At 40.8% G+C, this 18164-nt stretch overlaps 1 long non-coding RNA gene across 1 annotated transcript; it reads left to right on the plus strand.

The window, feature by feature from the left end:
* Positions 1–3376: 3376 nt before the first annotated feature.
* On the plus strand, positions 3377–6945 carry LOC118207634. Its single transcript, XR_004761431.1, has 3 exons — positions 3377–3532; positions 4043–4201; positions 6906–6945. It is a non-coding gene; the product is annotated as an uncharacterized LOC118207634 (long non-coding RNA).
* Positions 6946–18164: the final 11219 nt, after the last annotated feature.

Consider the following 18164-nt stretch of genomic DNA (forward strand, 5'->3'; position numbering starts at 1 on the left):
GAACTCAAGAAGGCTTCCCCACCGTTCCCACTGTTAGTACTTGCATTTTCTCCTCAGTATATTATTACCCAGCTGGGTTTCATTTACTGTAATTTTATATGTATGGCTATCTACCCTGGTATTGCAGTGTTCTTTTTGACCATGTAATGGTCTTGCCCTCAACTCACACAAGATATTCAGTTCTGGTACGGGCATGATGATATCATAAACAGATTTTGGAAAGTGAAATTTTAGTTCACTTGGTGTTCACATAATATATGAGTCATTTTCTGTTGAGAATTCTTGAACTAGCTAGGCAGTATATGTGACATAAATTGTTGGAGAGGCAAGACAGCACTTGTATTATGAAAATCAAAGTTTGTTTGTAATTACTCATCTGAGGGAGCATTATATGACAGCTAGTTAGCCGTAACAGCACCTTATATTTAAGTGGACTAACTTTTTAGGTCTGTATTTGCACTCAATATACATGTACTATGATTAATCAGGCAGACAAATGCACAATCTGGATGTATTTTATTCTATCTCAGTCCTGAGGAGAAAGATTGTCAAAGTATGTAGTTAGTGCAGTCAGGTAGGGAGTAGCCAAGTAGGTGATGTTATGTTGGCAGCTCTCCAAAAATTCATTGAAGTAGGCCTAGACCTGTAAAATTTTGACCTAATTTCCTTATCAACTGCATGAAAACCACACAGTGTGCTTCCTCTGCCTCTTGCTTTGTTCATCTTTTCCCCAATACCATTGGGTTAATGTTAAAATTCAGAAAAAATATGAAATTTTGTGTAGAGAAAGAATTGGACTGCTAAAATTATTTGCAGTGTAGAATTAATGATTTGTTGCATTTAGCGATGAATAAAAAAGGTACGGAAATAATTTATTATGGAATATTCATATTTTTATATTTTATTTCTATTATAATTTTATGAATGTAATCCTCTCAAGGGAAGAATTGGAGTATTGAAAGGTCATATGGAATCCATTTGCAAGTCTGTGTATTTCTCAGAGCTATACCTAATCATTGTATGAATTGCAAATGACTTTTTAAATGATATTTTTAAATTTATGTGAATTTTATGTCTGTATACTTCTGATAGCATTTTATATGAAACCAAACAAATTTCTCCCACCTCATTTTGACAGAAGACAAAAGGCAACTAGTTTAATAACAAATGCAAAATGAATTGTACTAGATACAAGTATTCCCACACATTTTTTATTTCTTCATTTGCTTTACATTTCTTTATATTAAACACAATTAAAATAACACCATAGTCAAGAAACTTAATTGCGAAATTGCAATGGATCACCATTTAACCATCATGACTGCACCAGGAAATGGATATCTGCTCTTCTTAAGGTAACTAACAATCTCCTTTTAAATGCAAATAGTGGTGCTTTCGCAGTGCCGGTTTTACTAGATCTCAGTGCTGGTTTTGATATGGTTGACTGCCATTGAGACTAGGTGGGCATTAAGGATATTGCCCTGGAGTGGTTTCGTTCTCACCAACAGACAGTTCTCATTCTTCATTGGAGAGTTTGTATCCTCGCCAGCATCCATTACATGTGGTGTCCCTCAGGGTTCTATTCTGGGGCCAGTTCTGTTTTCTATTTATATGCTCCTCCTTGGCCATATAATTTTTAAATAAAATATATCTTTTAATTTTTATGCTGATGACACAACTTTACCTCTTTGTCAAGCCTGATAAAATGGCTAGGTTTGCTGCTCTTGATGATTGTGTTTTTTACATCATTTGCTGGATGGCCCAAAACTTTCTGCAGCTGAACAGAAATAAGACTGAGGTTTTAATTATGGTTCCAACTCTGATTCTGAACTTACATCCCTTAATCTAAACTCTCTCAGATTGACTATGAAGCCTGCCTCGTGGAACCACTTGGTTATTTTTGATCTCACCTAAATTTTGAGCCTCATATTAAAAAGGAATCAATTCAGAAAAGTAGCTAAGATTTGGCCATATTTATCTTTTTCCAACAGAGAAAGTAATTCATGCTTTTATGTCATCTCAGTTAGGTTACTGCAACTGTCTAAATGCTGGTTTAAACAGTCATGCACGGTCTAGGCTCTGGCTTGATCAAAATTGAGCAGCAAGAGTTTTATTTAAGAACAGTGAAAGGGTGCACATCACCCCAAATTCCACTGGCTTCCTTTTATTTTTAGAATACATTTTAAAATTTTATCAATTACTTTTAAAGCTTTGCATGGCCTAGAACAGTGTTTCTCAACCCTGGTCCTGGGGACCCACTGCCCTGCATGATTTAGATGTTTCCCTCCAACACACCTCATTAAAATGAATGGGTCGTCATCAAGCTCTGCAGAAGCCTGGTAATGACCCATTCATTTGAATCAGGTGTGTTGGAGCAGGGAGACATCTTGAGAAACACTGGCCTAGAACCTACCTACATTTATGAGCTTTTAGTGCCATATAGTTCTGGAAGATTTCTCAGATCTTCTTACTGTCCTACTCTCCAAACTAAAAGCTAAAGGTGATAGATCCTTCTCAGCGAGAGCTCCCAAGCTCTAGACTTCACTCCCTTTTAACATTAGAATGGCAGACACAGTTCTCAGTTTTAAATCACTTTTCAAAATGCATTCTTTTAGATTGGCATTTTAGTGAATTATGTTTTCAATTTATGTTGTTATCATTATTATCATTATCATTTCTATTTTATTTTGTATCTTAGTATTATCTTGTCCTTTTCAATGCTGTGTATGTTTTGTTGGTCTAATGTTACCTTGCTGTGTTACTTTGAATTGTTTTATTCTCTTTTTTGTACTGTATTGGAAAGCACTTTGAGCCGCATTTTCTGATTTTCTGAAAAGCATTACATAACTTGAGTCATTATTATTATTATTATTATTATTATTATTATTATTATTATTATTTATTTTTTATTTTTATTTTTATTTTTATTTTTATTTTTATTATTAGTTTTTATTATGACCTTTAAAGATATATGTTCCTGCTTGTTGTAACTTAAACATGTCACCAATCATATGATATTTTAGGTGACTAGACTACTTAACAACAAATAAATTCAGTACGTCATTTTGTTTTTATTTCAATATGCAAAACATTTGTGCAGACGAACTCCACCCAATTCTTAAAGAACAAAAGACAAAATGAACAAAAACAAAACGAACAACAAACAAACAATACAAAACAGACACGCAACGCAATAGTTCAAACGTCATTGAATGCATTTCAAAACAACGTGGTGAGATATTTATGTTGAATTCAGTTGGTAACATCTCTGTCACTTCCCTGTGGCAAAACTGAATAATTTATGGTGGCAGCAATGATTAGCATCTGGAATCTCTTGTCCAACAAGTCATGTGACCAGAATGTTTGTGGCAGGAACTATGCAGCCAGCACACTGGCGCCAGGGACGATGAGTGATTCAGGAAGATCGCCTCACAGACTCGCCTGGTGCCGTCTCGCCCGTCTCACCGTCTTTACGAGGTACTTCTTGGGAAAAACAAGTGAGCAACTTGCACTGTACAGGTGTTTTCAAAAGGTAAGGCTTGTAAAAACAGGCAGCTTTCAACACAGGTACTTCTAATGTGGTGAAGGCTTCCTTAGAATGTCAAGCACCCTATTCTGGCTCCTAGCCTTGAGAGTACTGTCAGTGATCTAATTCATATGTTCTCACAAAAACAAATGTGATTAATTACTCTCTGAAATAGTGCCAAATTGCTGCACACAAAGTTGTGTTAAACTGCCAAAAAGTCACAAATCAGTGTGGCAATGAAATAAAAATAAGTCAAATCTTCACTTATTTTGTGCATTACTTAAAAAGAGACCAATAATGATTTAAACACATCTGATCAAAGATAGAACTGATAAAAAAAAACCTAGCAATTGAAAAAGGATATAAATTGTAGATTTTTAAAATACTTTTTGCAAGAGGCAAACAGTGTCATACGGTGGAATGTTACCGTGAATGAAGAGGAGACTTCCAAAATGATTGACAAAAAACCCAAAGGGCCCAAAGCACAGAAAGAGACAGGGTGAGTTTGTGTTTCAGATTAAGGCTCTGCCAACTGCTGCTGTGGACAAGTGCTGGACAAAGACAAGGCTGAGGGGAAGAGGAAATTAAATGTGTGCTGTTTTGAGGGACGGGGCGCTGGAGACAACACACTGGGCGGACTTCTGACCACTGAAGGGTCAGCACACACAAGTAGGGGTGTGTAAAATACTTCCTCCAGCAATCATTGCCAGTGAAGCAAGACAGAGAGATTGTCTTCTACCAACTACAACAAGGGAAGCAAAGGAGGTGTAACTTCTGCCCAGTGACCTGTTATTGGTGTACCACACCTCCACACTTACTATAACCCAGTAGTGTGTTTGAGGGTGGGCTTATATTGTTATTTGCCACAATATAAAGTCAAATAACAAGGTTCAATGCTTCAACTTATTTATTTTATTCATTACAAAATCCTTTTAATCAATGGTGACACAGGTTTCTCATTGATGTAACGTCTTATAAATCTGAGTAACATAAGATAAAGCAAGTGCTACTTATTTGTGTATGACTATACATTTAGAAATTTAGCACATATTTAATAAATTTAACAAACAAAATTCCATCTTTGAAAAGTTGCTGATTCAGACGGAGACAGAGTTTTACTGAGACAGTTCCACCTGGTTCGGCAGTGGGAACAAAACTGTTCTGACAAAGAACTAAACAGTAAATAACCCCAATTTCAGTACCCTAACCACTGCCCCACAATCTGTTAGACATCTGTTTTGTTCTGCACAAACCTGAAAATTCCTCACTGACCCATCCCCCTTACTCAGTTTCAATCTGTCTAAGTGTAACATATACATTTTAATACTCATTCCTAAAACAACAGGTGAAGGACAGATTCAGTATGTCAAATAAAAATAGGAATAAATAAATAAATAAATGTGTTCCCAATCCCCCCCCCCCCCAAAAAAAAAACAATTTAATAAATTTAAAAAAAAAAGAAAAAAAAAAAGGTTTTATTATGAACTTGATTGAGTTATACCAATAATGTATAGACATTTTTCTGGTGCAGTTGCTAGTATCACTGATCATAGGTTTGAAAAAAAAAACTGCTGTTATTCAACTTAGCATAATATAGTCATTTGCAGTGCAAGATGCTGAGATAAATGTATACTCACACATTGTAATTTGAGAGCTCTCAGACAATGGAAGCGCAAACCAGTGTAGTGATATGCATATTGTTAAATGGTGTACAGCTCATGTGTACACTGTCATTTCATCAAGAAGTGTATATATTTCTCGGCCCCTGTCTATGGGTTTGTTTTGTGGGTGGAGGGTGTTAGATGTTTACACGGAAAAACAGTCTCTCTCCACTCCTGAGGTCGCGCAGAGAGGAAAGCGCTATGTTAATTTAATCTTCTTTGGCCGAACGCGATACGGTGGCGTAAAAGCGGTTGTTTCTCATCTTTGTAATCACAGCGCGGGAGCAGAGGGCACGCGTCCCTGGAGCCTCGTCTCGCGGCTAATCTTTCATTTCATAGCCCATCTTTCCATATCAAACGCCGCCAACGGCTCAATTTGCATGACGGGATTCGTAACGGGGCGAATCAGGTGTCAGACTCGATTAAACATTACACCGGCGCGCTATCATAATCAGGCGTCTAATGAGCGCGGGCCGGCGAGGGGCAAGGCGAAGGAGAGCTTCCCCCCCGTTGCATTCCGCGGGGTGGGGGGGTGGGTGGAGGAGGGTGGAAAGGAAGTGGCGCTCCCGAGGTCTGACGGGCGGCCTCCTTCGGTGGCGCGGCCCAGGCCTGGCAGCGCCCCAGCCACACAGCGGGCCGCCGACACGCACGGAATGAAAAGAGCCCCCGCATCACCGGCGACGTGGAGAACCGCGAGCTGACATCTGAAGACTAATTCTTCTCAGCCATGGCCCAGCTGTGAATACTAATGGCGGTGCCCATTACCGGGGAATAAAAAGCTCTAATGATGACCCCGGCCTCAGATCAGAACGAGCCCGATCGGCGGCGGCTAGGCGTCCGCGTCGTTAAAGCGCCGGAGAGACTCCGAAGAAGACGTTTTTTATGAAAATGGTTTCCCGCTTCTTATGTTTTGACAAGCCGTTTGAAGGATTATGTGCAATCCACTTTTCAGCGGTCCACAGTTCAATGCCATACACATTCCCATATGCGTATAAATGACAATGGCTTCAGCATTCATTCTAAATGTGATGCCTTGGAGGTCCTTGAAGGTCTTGAAAATTTTCTGTATATCTTTGTGGGTTAATATACTGAGTGACACGCAAAGATGAACAGGTTAAGTTTATTTTGGATACTTATCAATGCATAAACTAGACACATCTGAACATCTGTAGCTTCAAAAGGAATTTAATATCATTAATTCAATACAGAGAAGTTAGTTGACTTCAGTTATATAACATATTTTACATTAATACAATATTTAATTAATGTAAAATATATGATATAATTGTAATTTCTTACACAAGAATCTTTCACATGAAAAAGGAGTTTGCAAAAAAAAATAAACTAAGGCAAAACAAACAAAAAATATCATGCATGTAATATGGACAAAAAGACACAGTTATAATGAATAGGGGACTAGGACTAGATGCACGTAGAAAACGACACACCTGCTAATTAGTGATTCTGCACAGCAAGCCATTACGAGCTTGTTTGGGAGGCAAACCTGTTATCGGCAACCTTAATCCCCTGTTGCAGTACCTAGTGGCCATGTTTCCCCTCCTATTCTCCTCTCTTCACAAGTCGCATGGCCATTTATTCCCCACTGTCCTCTGTCCCCGCCATTCATGTACAGTGCATCCCCCTCCATTGTCCATCCATTATCGGTGGGTGGTGAATATAGACTGATGCTAATTCTGTTTTTTCCCCCTCCATCCCAGGGCCAAGCTTTAGGCTTGGGGGTCCATAGAGTGTCTCCCCCCCCCCCCCCCCCCCACCTGCGTCCCCCGTTTGGGTGACCCTGGTGCTGTTCGGAGGATCCCTCACACCCCATAAGCTGCCAGTGGCCTCTTTCCTTCCCATGAGCGGAACACACAATGGAGAAAGGACTCTGACTGAGAGGTTCAGTAGCCATTAACCCGTACCAGCTGTTCCTGCCGGGGGTATTCTGCTTCTCAATGAGCGCCCCCAAGGGGGCCCTCACGTCCACTAATCTAGCCATTGTTGGCCAGGAATGCTGACAGAAGAAAAGAAATTTTTCTTGTGTCCATGCAAGCGTGTGTATCCATGTGTGAGAGCCGAGAAACGCAGGGCTAATTTCTATAGTTGCCCGTGAAGAGAGAGACCATGGAGAATACCCTGTTTAGCTGCTTGACAAAATTCTTTTGCTCATAAAATGGACAGCGATTGTTGCGCTGACCCCCCCAAACCCCCAGCATCCCTCACCCCCACAGTCCCACTAAACTTTTTATTCTTGCATCATTTTATTTTATTTTTATTCTGCTTGTGCTAATACTGAAAATACTTCTTGTCTCAAATTCAAATAAAGTTGCGAAAATGAGTATTTGATGGTTCAATTTAATACTGGTCTACAACTGTAATATAAAGCACAGACTGTTACACATTGTTTTTCTTCAGAAAGTCTTCAGAATAAATAAATAAATAAATAAATAAATAAATAAAAGTCATCATTTTAGCATTGCTTAGTCTGGACATTTGGTCATTACTTTGCATATTTTGAAACCAATGCAGGATGAATGTGAACAATTCCACAACCTGTTCATTTTCATTAAACTGAAAACTATTGGAAGAGTCAGGAAAAATGATTTCAAGTTCTTATGTTGAGTTCTTACGCGTTGTCTTATTTGTTGATTACTTTGGCAGGGAATCTTGGTATTAATCAAATACCAACTCAAATGATTTATAAATCATTTCATTGTGGTACTTTGCGTTCTGAATATATTAACAATTAGACCATTTCAATTAACATAAAAATTAAAACAGCATTTTCCAGTCAATTTAACCCTGAGGCTCTTATGCAGCCATTAGGCTGAGAGCAGGTCTGGGCTGGCGATGTGTGGAACACAATCTTGGCTACTGCTGAGAAAAAAATGAGATATAAACCCAAAAAAGAACACTTTTTTTATTTTTTAAAATATTTTTTTACAAAAATTATCGTTTTTTTACTGAGTTTTTGAAATAGGAACTATAAATGAATAAAAGACTGCAACATTATAATAAATTGAATAAAAAGCCTGTGGGTGAATTACCTTATCTTTTTGTTTGCCAGTTTTTTTTTATTTTTTTAAAAGCTGTCTTATATTTTAAAAAGCTAGAAGCAGGAATACTGGGCGGTTATTGTGTGTATGCGAAAAGGAGGAAGGGCTACGTGAGCACGGGCCCACAGGATGTGTCCCAGAAGAGGCGGCCCAGGAGAACGGTGTCAGTGGAAACGGGGACATTTCAAACATTTAAATGAAGCACCTTCTGGCCACTTTCATGTGTGGGTAACACAGAGGAACACATTTACAAAATATGCGATACGGCAAAGTTCTATTTTTAGAAAAGCACCATGGGTTTAAAGATTTTTTAGATCATTAGATGCCGCCTTTCCAAAACGGTTTCTGTTGTTGTAAGATAGGCCTAAAAATGCCTGGGTAAAAACAGGAAATAGAATTGAAAAGCGCTCCTTACCATGTATGTAGTCATTTACATTCGCATTGGAACATTTTAAAAAAGGAGGACAGCTTTAAGGTTCACTTTGAAGGAAAATATTTTTCTGTGTGTCCGACAGCGTCTGGCATGTTGTGACAGACGGGGGGGGATCTGCGTTAGTCAATTATTTGTCCCGGCAGACCCTTGTGCTAATGAGCTCTGTGGGGCATGGACCTGACTTCCCCTGTCACGCAGAAAAGATCACTTTCATTGCTTGCAGAACTAATTCGGGACACAAAAGTGGAAGCCTCACCATCGCGGGCTCCTTTAACTGCTCCTTTTGTGGAGGTTTTAGAAGTGCGCTGAAGAGATGGGCTGCCGTTCAGGCTTCTTCATCTCCACTCCATCCCTGTCATTAACATACATATCCATATGAAAAGTTGGAGTAAGCCTTGAACAGCTGTCCGGTAAAGCGGCGTAGAAAAGGCACCGATTCCTTCTCAAAACGCTGACAGAAGCCTTTAGCTTCTTTTTTGGCAATAATAAACCAAACCATTTAAACAGTCTCTCGGGGTGTGAAAAAGCGGAGGGGGGGTGGAGGCGGTGGTGGGGAGGTTATAATGCAACATTCACAGGCGATGGTGGACCTCTTCGCTTTGCTACAGTCCTCAAGTTTTCACAGAAGCGAAGGAGACAGAGGGAGGTGTCCATACAATGAGAATTTCAACCATCTTTTCAAGGGAAAAAATACATGAATAATAATCATAGCCTATTGATTGGCCACCTTTGCGACGCATGATGTTTTATTCACAAAATCCACTCGTAAGAATCTGTTATAAGGACAGAAATAAACGGGTCTTAAACTGTGCATGAAAACATCATATATGTCTTTTTCATATATTTAACAAGTGCTTTTATATCTCCAATATATCCATATTTTCCAAAATATGCTCCCAAATTGCTAATCTCTTCAATGATGGAAATTGCTTCATGACCCTTTTGATTGAGCAGCCATTTGTTTTTTTATGGATTAGATGTGGGGATTGGGGCCCCTCTACACCATGCGACTCAAACAGAGAAATCAAGTCTTTTTTCCCCCCACAACAAAATGATTTAGTCCCGATGAAATAAAAGGATCAATGCGCATCGGGCTATACAGTCCCTCCATTTAAAGGTGGGTGGCAGGCAGGCGGGCAGAGGTTAAGTGACTTGCCCTGGGTCACGTGGGAAGTCATTTACCGGGGGTGGATTTGTACACCAAACCCCCAAACTCTTGGGGCTCCCCTCGCTCTATTCAAACTCCCCCTGTGCCCCTGAGGGGCTGTCTCAAACCCGAACCTATCGTGCTAAACTCCTACCGCCCTACTGACGTCCCAAATCACATCAACCTCACAGTTTCACAACACTCCGCACAAAATGATCAAAACATTTTTTGGAGGTGTGGTCACAGTGTGGAGTCAAGATTGGGGCTTACGGCTTAAGCACTTGAGGGCTGCGTACTTAAAGCCATTGTGCAAATGTTGTAGTACTGGTCAGCACAAGAATCCTAAGAGCAAGCGGCTGCAGCATATCAGACTGTATCACATTATTTATGGTGTACTTGTAGTCGATGATGTCCTAATGGAGTGACATGGCATTTGTTTATCACTGATTCACAATTCTGCTCCCGATAGGTTTGAGCATCAGGAGAATGAAATTACGCTAGGTTCCCCTGCATGTGCTCGGATCATTTAGCTCACGACTAGACTCCGCTAGACCTTGAGCGGAGTTTGACCCAGCTTACGGCAATTCAGCGGTAGCTTGAGTCAGGTCTGATTCTTTCCCCACACTTACCACCTCTGCACGATGAAAACTGAGGAGATACACATTGTCTATCTGGAGTAGCTCCCTCTTAGAGAGCTCTAGGATAACTACCACTATTCATTGCTTGATTATGTTTTCTCATCATCAGATTTTCATACACTTTTATAAAAATGTTAATGCATTCTCAAACATAATCACAATATTAAAATATATATATGATATCCTGCTTTTCAGGTATTTTTAATTAGTTATGAAGCTAGCAGGTAAACACAGTTTTGTTAAACCTTTTTTCACATTTGACAGTGGTGCTTAGAGTCATAACTGTAGCACACGCATGCACAGCAGGAGCACAGCAGCTGAAGTGTATTCAGTGCAGTGATGCGCTGTCCCACAAGTGATGTTTTTCCTCAGTGCAGGCCACATATCTCTACAGGAGGCAGAACCAATCAGAGGAGAGGCTTATCTTTCACTGATGACTAATGGTCGCCTGTGGACAGCTGGAGCGTTGCCGGGAGCTGCTAAGGTTGTGGCAACTGAGGTAAAGTGCAGAAGCCCACTGTACTGTACCTCTGGAGAGAACAGGTGGGAAATGTAAACAATTTCTCTGGAAATTAATGCATTCAACTCAGTTACATAAAACAACCTTTGAAACAATTATTCTTAGGCTGTTCCACATACACAGTGTTCCATTACATTACAGACATTTATCCAGAGCGACTTACACAACATTTTACATTGCATTTAAATTGCATCCATTTAAACAACAGTGGTCCCCTACATATATATATATATATATATATATATATATATATATTAGATATTAGAATTTACCATTCAGATCTTCTTGGCATATATATATATATATATATATATATATATAGTTTGGCTTGGCATAAGTTAGGTCAGAATAGTGTTCACTGTGTGAACTGAACTGTGTTCTTGGCTAGAAATAGCTGTACGAAATGAGTATCGTACCTTATTGAACCTGTGTTTTGTAGTTGTCCATGACCATGAATTGCACTTTTGTACATCGCTTTGGATAAAAGCATCTGCTAAATAAATGTAATGTAATGTATATGGCCCCACCATATATAAATTCATGTGTCCTTAAAAATGAGTGGAGGTACATAGAAGCCCACAACATACTGTGCTATATAACCCATTGAGAACTGAAATATAACCTCCAATATGAGTAAAACTGTATATGTAAATATAGTAGTATCGTCTTTCAACAAGAGAGGGAAACAGTTTCAGAAAATTATTAAACATCATTCAAAATAAGACCACTAAAGCATCAACAGGAAATCTCCCAGTGATTTTTAACAAGCACAGGGTGGCAGAACAAATCAAAGAAATCACCATTTTACCCAGAGAACTTTCTAATGAATATAACTTTCAGTGATTGAAAAAGCCTAAATAACTAACAGTGATTATTTTTTTCCCCCAAAAATCAGAAAAGCATCTTTCGTATTTCTTGAAGATTGTCTTTGAATTTAGTTATCTAGTCTGCTTCTTTCCTCATACCAGATTTGCTGCTTGCTTGTAACATGGTTTTGGAACAAACGTACAGTCTCAATTTCACAAAGAAAAGGCTGTCCATTACAACACATGGGTTGTTTTACCCTGATATTAGAATTTACCATTCAGATCTTCTTGGCACTTTCAACAATTACTAGGCTTTCAAAGGAACACACTCACAAAAAACTGCTTGAAAAAATTAGCCACAAAATGTGACCGGTCGGGGATGCCAGACGCTAGAAAGAAAAACTCCATGACAAGGCTGATTTTCAATCTCTTTATCAGGGTTTTTTCCTCGTAATACTTCTGAAGGTTCCTTCAGAACACTAAGTCAATGTTTTCAAACTGTGCAATTTTTACAATTCTAATTTACTGTGCATTCATACTCCCTGTTATGCTCACTAACGCAGCTGCTGTTGATTTTTGAAAATTACAGACTGCATGTTCAAATCTCATGTATTGCTGAAGATTGTTTTCAGCACGGAGTGGCCATCTCTGCTTGTATGAGACTCCCCCCGCCAACCCCACCCCCATCCCCAGTTGAAGAAGGAAGCAGAGAGGGGTCTGGTCTAATGAATAAGAAAAGCCTTCCCTTTAAAAGAGGGACTGCTCTGTGTCTTCCTGAGCTGCTTTTTATTCGCCTTTAGAAATAAGAGGTCCCGATTGATAAATCCCTCCCCACACTGCCCCCCTTCCCCTCCCTCCCTTGGAGTTTGTGACCTCAGAGTCATCATGTACAATACACTGCACCCTAAGTTTCTAAATCTCCGTTTGAAAAACAGAACGAGCGAATTTGTGTCCATTATGGGAGCTTTGACGCGCTTTTACCAGGGTTATTATAGCGAGCTGAACGCCCAGCAGGCTACCAGTCGCTAACGGTACTGAGGTTTTATTCCCCAATTGATCCTACCCCCCATGCATCAACAGCCGGAGCGGCATCAAAACAGCCCTCTAATCCCACTTGTTGCATCCTCTTTGAACGCGCTTCACACCAACAGCCAGCGGAAGCGTCTCTCCGCACATCACTCACCAACATCTTTAGCCTGCGGCTATTATTGACCCCCCCCCTCCCCCAGACTCCCCCCTCCCGCCCCCAAAATGAAACCTTATTTATTATGCGGCCCTGTTTGTTGTCTTTGCGGAATTCCACAATTCATTAAAAAAGGAAGAAGGGGGATGGAAGGAGCAGGAGAGGATGGAAGCGAGGGATGGTGAGGAGGGGGGGGTCAAGGAGGGGTGGGCGGGCTGACTTCTTAAACACATTTTCTCCCTTTTGCTGCAATTAAACAAAGTAGGGCTGTGATTAGTGCAGAGCGGGGAGGAAAGAAAGAGACACCCTTGAATCGGAATGGCGGGACCTGACCGAGCATTACTGGTCCACAAAGCCGGAGTTTATTGCTGAAACCTGCTTACTCTCCTGCATGGCAAACCATGGAAACTCCAGTCAGGTGGAAACTTCTCTTCTTTCTCTCCCCCTCTCTCCCTCTTTCTCTCCCTCCTGTGACTGCGGAAGCCCTCGAGGAGCATAAGGGTGCCTAAAGCCACTAAAATCCCCCCTCGTAACTGAGACCTTTAAGATAATCTCGCCGGGTTTTTTTTTTTTTTTTTTATTTTTTTTTTTTAGAGAGAGAGCTTGTCTGCCGTTGTTAGAATGTAGTTAATGATGAGCTTCCTCTGTTTTTTCATCCACACCCCCTTCTCCTCCTCTCCTCTTTTCGCTTTCTTATTTTAAGCTGAGCGCCTGTTTAAGTGGAGAGCCACCTCCCTCCAGGCCTTGGGAAATCTCTTGAGGGCCTGTGCTTGGCTCTGTGTGTGCGACACATAATGAAAACAATTTTACGCTGTGGAGGGAAGATTCGGGCAATTACGGATGTGACAGCCACCTGCAGAAGCCCACCCCCCAGCTACAGAAACCCCCCCCCCCCCACCCCCTCTCTCCAACCCCCCCACTGGCAGCTTCATGAATATTTGATGGTATGATGATGTTATGAATGAATGGGGCAGGTGAGGAGGGTGGCGGTGGGGGTGGGGGTGGGAGTTACGGGGGTAATAATTCGCTCAGCTGGAGGTGGTGTTGCGGCCCTGTCACCCTGTGGCAGTCCTTACAACCGTCCCGCCAGGAATGCTGGAGGGGTGCGGAGAGGGGAGAGGGGGGATGATGTGACAAGGGCATGCTGGGCTCTCCCCCAAATCTCTTGTTGGCCAATTTTACACATGACGGCCGGCCCAAAAGCCAGGCCTCCGGGCCTGACAGCGCTCTGATTTAATTTGATAACCCGCGTATTCAATAGGAATTAAACGAGTATTTCACTAACAAATGACTCTTCCCCCACAAACCTCTGAAAAGACGTGTTCTTCTGGTCTTGGTTATGTTTTGTTTTGTTTTTGTTTTGTTTTTTAAGTCCAAAACAGTGCTAAAACTTGAGAAACTACCAGCTCTGGAGTACAGTGAAACACAGTGCTTCATAACAAATAATTAAAAGGAATATATACATTTTTTAAATTGTATGCTCAAACAAAATAAATAAATGAATCAATTCTTAAATCATTATTTCACACCTTTGTAAAGACTTAGGTTTGTGATGTTTCATGCCATAGACTCATTCATTACATTCAAAACATTCATTGCATGTTTTTTTTTTTAACATGGAATTTTATTTTTAAATATGGTTTTCATTTTCATGAAAACTTTTTCTCTCTGAATACTGTTGAAGCACTCTCAAGCAATTTGCCATTTGCTTCAATGTCTGTCTTTGTTTCAATGTGTCAACTCTTCGGCTTTACATGGCTATGTTCAGACCAGGACAAGAAAGCAGTTAAAAATAAATTCATTTGTGATAACTTTTTAATGTGATAAAACTGATTCCATTAGCATGGTTGTCTATTTGATTTCCTCATCAATAGTCCATAATTAAATTTCACATTTATTTCCAAGGTGACCAACCCAGGACATAAAATTAAAATTCCATTGGACAATATATTAAATTTTAACATCATATGAAGACGCAAAAACAGAAAACAAACTTTGAAGTTTCAACAGATTAGAAGCACAATCTTTTTAAAACAGTTTAAAAGATGTACTTGTGTAACAGTCCATATAATTTTTCTGACGCAAAACAACATAACAGTCATACAACACAAAAATAAAGATAAAATAAGTATCCAAAGTGATTTCATTAAAAAAATAAAATGTTTGCAAAAATTTCATTAACCCAGAGTGTGTAACTTTTTAAAACAAATTGACAAGTTAATAAATGAACCAAATCAGTTACTAATAAATCCTGTTTTGTTTTCTAGGTATCTGAATTATTTCCTGTGAAAGGCAGATTTCCTTCTGTTCTGTATTGTTTTCTATGGTTTGGTTATGCTTTGCTAGGAAGCAATCTGAGGCACTTTGAAAGTACTTAAATTACCCTTCCCCTTTCTCAAGTTAGAAATGCTTGTGCTCTTCAAGGGACAACCACATTCTTACGACACATTCTTTAATGGAAATAAAGAAAACACCAAAAACATTTGCTACTGAATTGCTAGCAGTTGTGGAATGTATTAGTAGTATCACACAAAGGCTGAAGGATTTTCCTTGCAGATGACATCATGCAATAGCAAGGACATCATTTCTCCGGTAAATAAGCTAGCGTGTCTGGACTGAATCAAAACAAAACCTTCTCAAAGTTGACATTAGGGCATTTGGGTTGTATATCAAAATTTTATACATTCTTAATTTTCTGTGTTATGGTCAACTTCTTTGAGTCTACAATAACATAAAACCCAGGGAATGCTTGTGGTTTAACACACCAAATTATAACAAATCTGGCTTGTAAGGTCCATTAAGTTGGCTCCGGCTTGCTATGTCAAACAAAAACTTTCCTTAGGCTTTGTCTGCGCATATTTTTTAAACATGAGACTTTTTCACATTCCAATTTGCACTTCACTTGACAAGTTCAATGATAATTCCTTGGCAAATATGTACTACATCTGCAACAAAGGAATAGTTAGAGTTCTTTTTCGAGGGCACCTTTGATTTGAACCAAAGTACATCATCTGATCAATGATCTGTTTTACTGTACTGTTGTCATTTAATGTGTGTTCCTGACCAATGTTATGTAAAATCCTCTGAGAGGTGTTGATTTAATATTTGTTAAATGCTTGTTAGTTGGCATATACTGAGTAAACATGTGAAATGTTAAATGTTTCCAGCCCGTCCGTCCACTTTCCTTGGATTTGAGCAGGGCCATATAAGGTCTTGGGGTGTCCTCAGAAAGGATGAGGGCAGGGTTAGAGGCTACAGTCGGGGGGGTCCTCAGGTGAGCCCTGGCTCGGAGGAGCACCTGAGGCAGCGGGGGAAGCAGACAGACCTCAGATGGGGCAGATAAAGGCAACAGATCCAGCGCTTGTTTAAAGTGAATCCGCCAGAGCCGCTTAATGACCGCCTGGCCCTTGAAGATAAAAATCATCCAGCTTCCCCTCAGCGGCTCTGGGCAATAAGGGGAAAGTCCATTTTCAAGGCAAAGTCCCTGAGAGCTTCCTCCTCCAGGACCCGCTGTCTCCCTAATGGCTCCTGCGAGTGACGGAGACAGCTCTGTGATAAGTGGTTCCTCGGTAACAACCGCTACGCCAACAGACTTGATGGGCTAAGCTGGGGAGGCTAGCAGAAATAAAAATGGCCGAACACACACAGGTGTACATCGACGCACAGCAGAAGATGCACAAAGAAGGCAGGTGCACACGCATGCATTCACGCGGGGAGGCGCATGCACACGCATGATTTGTGCCTTCAAACTCAAACACGCATGTAATAACGTGCACACACACATTCGCACACACATTTATGGACACTTATGTATTCATATACACACTCAAAGCACAGAGAAAACACACAAAGACAGCATATGCACATACACACTATCATGTGTCTGCAAACACACACACAAAAGTATGCTCCCACATGCAAGACATGCTTCGGCACACACCCGCTGAACTCCTGAGGACACACAAACAAAACCATGTGCTCACATACACGAGCACACACACATGTTCTAACAAGCACACACACCTACCCACACGCACACAGACACACACACACACACACACAGCACTCCGGGCAAATAGGCAGCACATCCTGAACACTGATCGAATAGAACACAGGAAGCCAGCCGGTGAAAAATGGCTTCCTTAGAGTTAAGATTATGCTACGGGATTTCCAACCATCAATCCAATGAAGCCGCAGAGACAAAACTCACTCGGTGCCCGGAAGAAGTATAATGTAATAGATGAGCAGATCAAGGTTAAACAGGAACACATAAGTGAGAGCAGCACATCTGTGTGTGAAAAATATCAGAGGAGACGGGCGAGACAGAAAACGGAAGAGGTTGGAGATGAAAAGTAGTAAATTAATCTTCGCGCAATATCGCACGGAGGGTGGAAAAAGCACGCCGGTCTTTATTTCTTGCAACAACTCAAGACAAATGAGTACAGTTGGTATATTAGTTCTGATAAAGGACACGTTAGAAAGACAATGGCTTTCAATTTTTGATTTAATCAACCCCCGGGCATGATGTATTTCTGGAAATAATAAAAGGGATTAATCAGGAATCAAGGCACAGGGGATAGAGGGCAAATGTTTTATTTCTGCCACGGCACAGATGAAATATACATAACGCGACAAAGGGGTCTGCGGCTGACAGCGTGCGCCCGCCACTGCAGGCACCTGCGAGATTGAAGCCGTGGACACAACGTTTCCAAAATACTGGCCAGACTGAATTAATAAGGCCTACGCTTCGCCCGGGCCCCTTGATCCGCCGAGTCTTCATTTATTTTCCTTTCCCAGCTCATCCTTTACAAAGATGACAGTGTCTCCTTATCGATTTTACACTCAGAGATCAATCAGCTTTGCCCTGACTCAGACAAAATTTACGGTGCTCTCTGACTCTGCTCCCAGCTAGCTGCAGAGCGGGCCAGCCAGGAGACACAGAGGGGGGTAATATATCCACCCCTTGGGGCGGGAGCTCGACCGCAGTCAAAATAAGCTAATCTTGGGGGGGGGGATTTCCTCATTTTTGACAAGGTGCTCAGCCCACATCTTCGTCCCCCTGATAACGAACATCCATTCACCGCCTGAGCGTGCGGAGTGGGCAGCGTGTGGTGTGGTGGTTAGATCACCTGACTCAGGACCGGACGTGAGGGTCGTGGATTTGTGTCCTACCTACGCTAGTTTTTGGAGCAAG

The sequence above is a fragment of the Anguilla anguilla genome, chromosome 1 (genome assembly GCF_013347855.1).
Source record: "Anguilla anguilla isolate fAngAng1 chromosome 1, fAngAng1.pri, whole genome shotgun sequence".
NCBI lineage: Eukaryota > Metazoa > Chordata > Actinopteri > Anguilliformes > Anguillidae > Anguilla > Anguilla anguilla.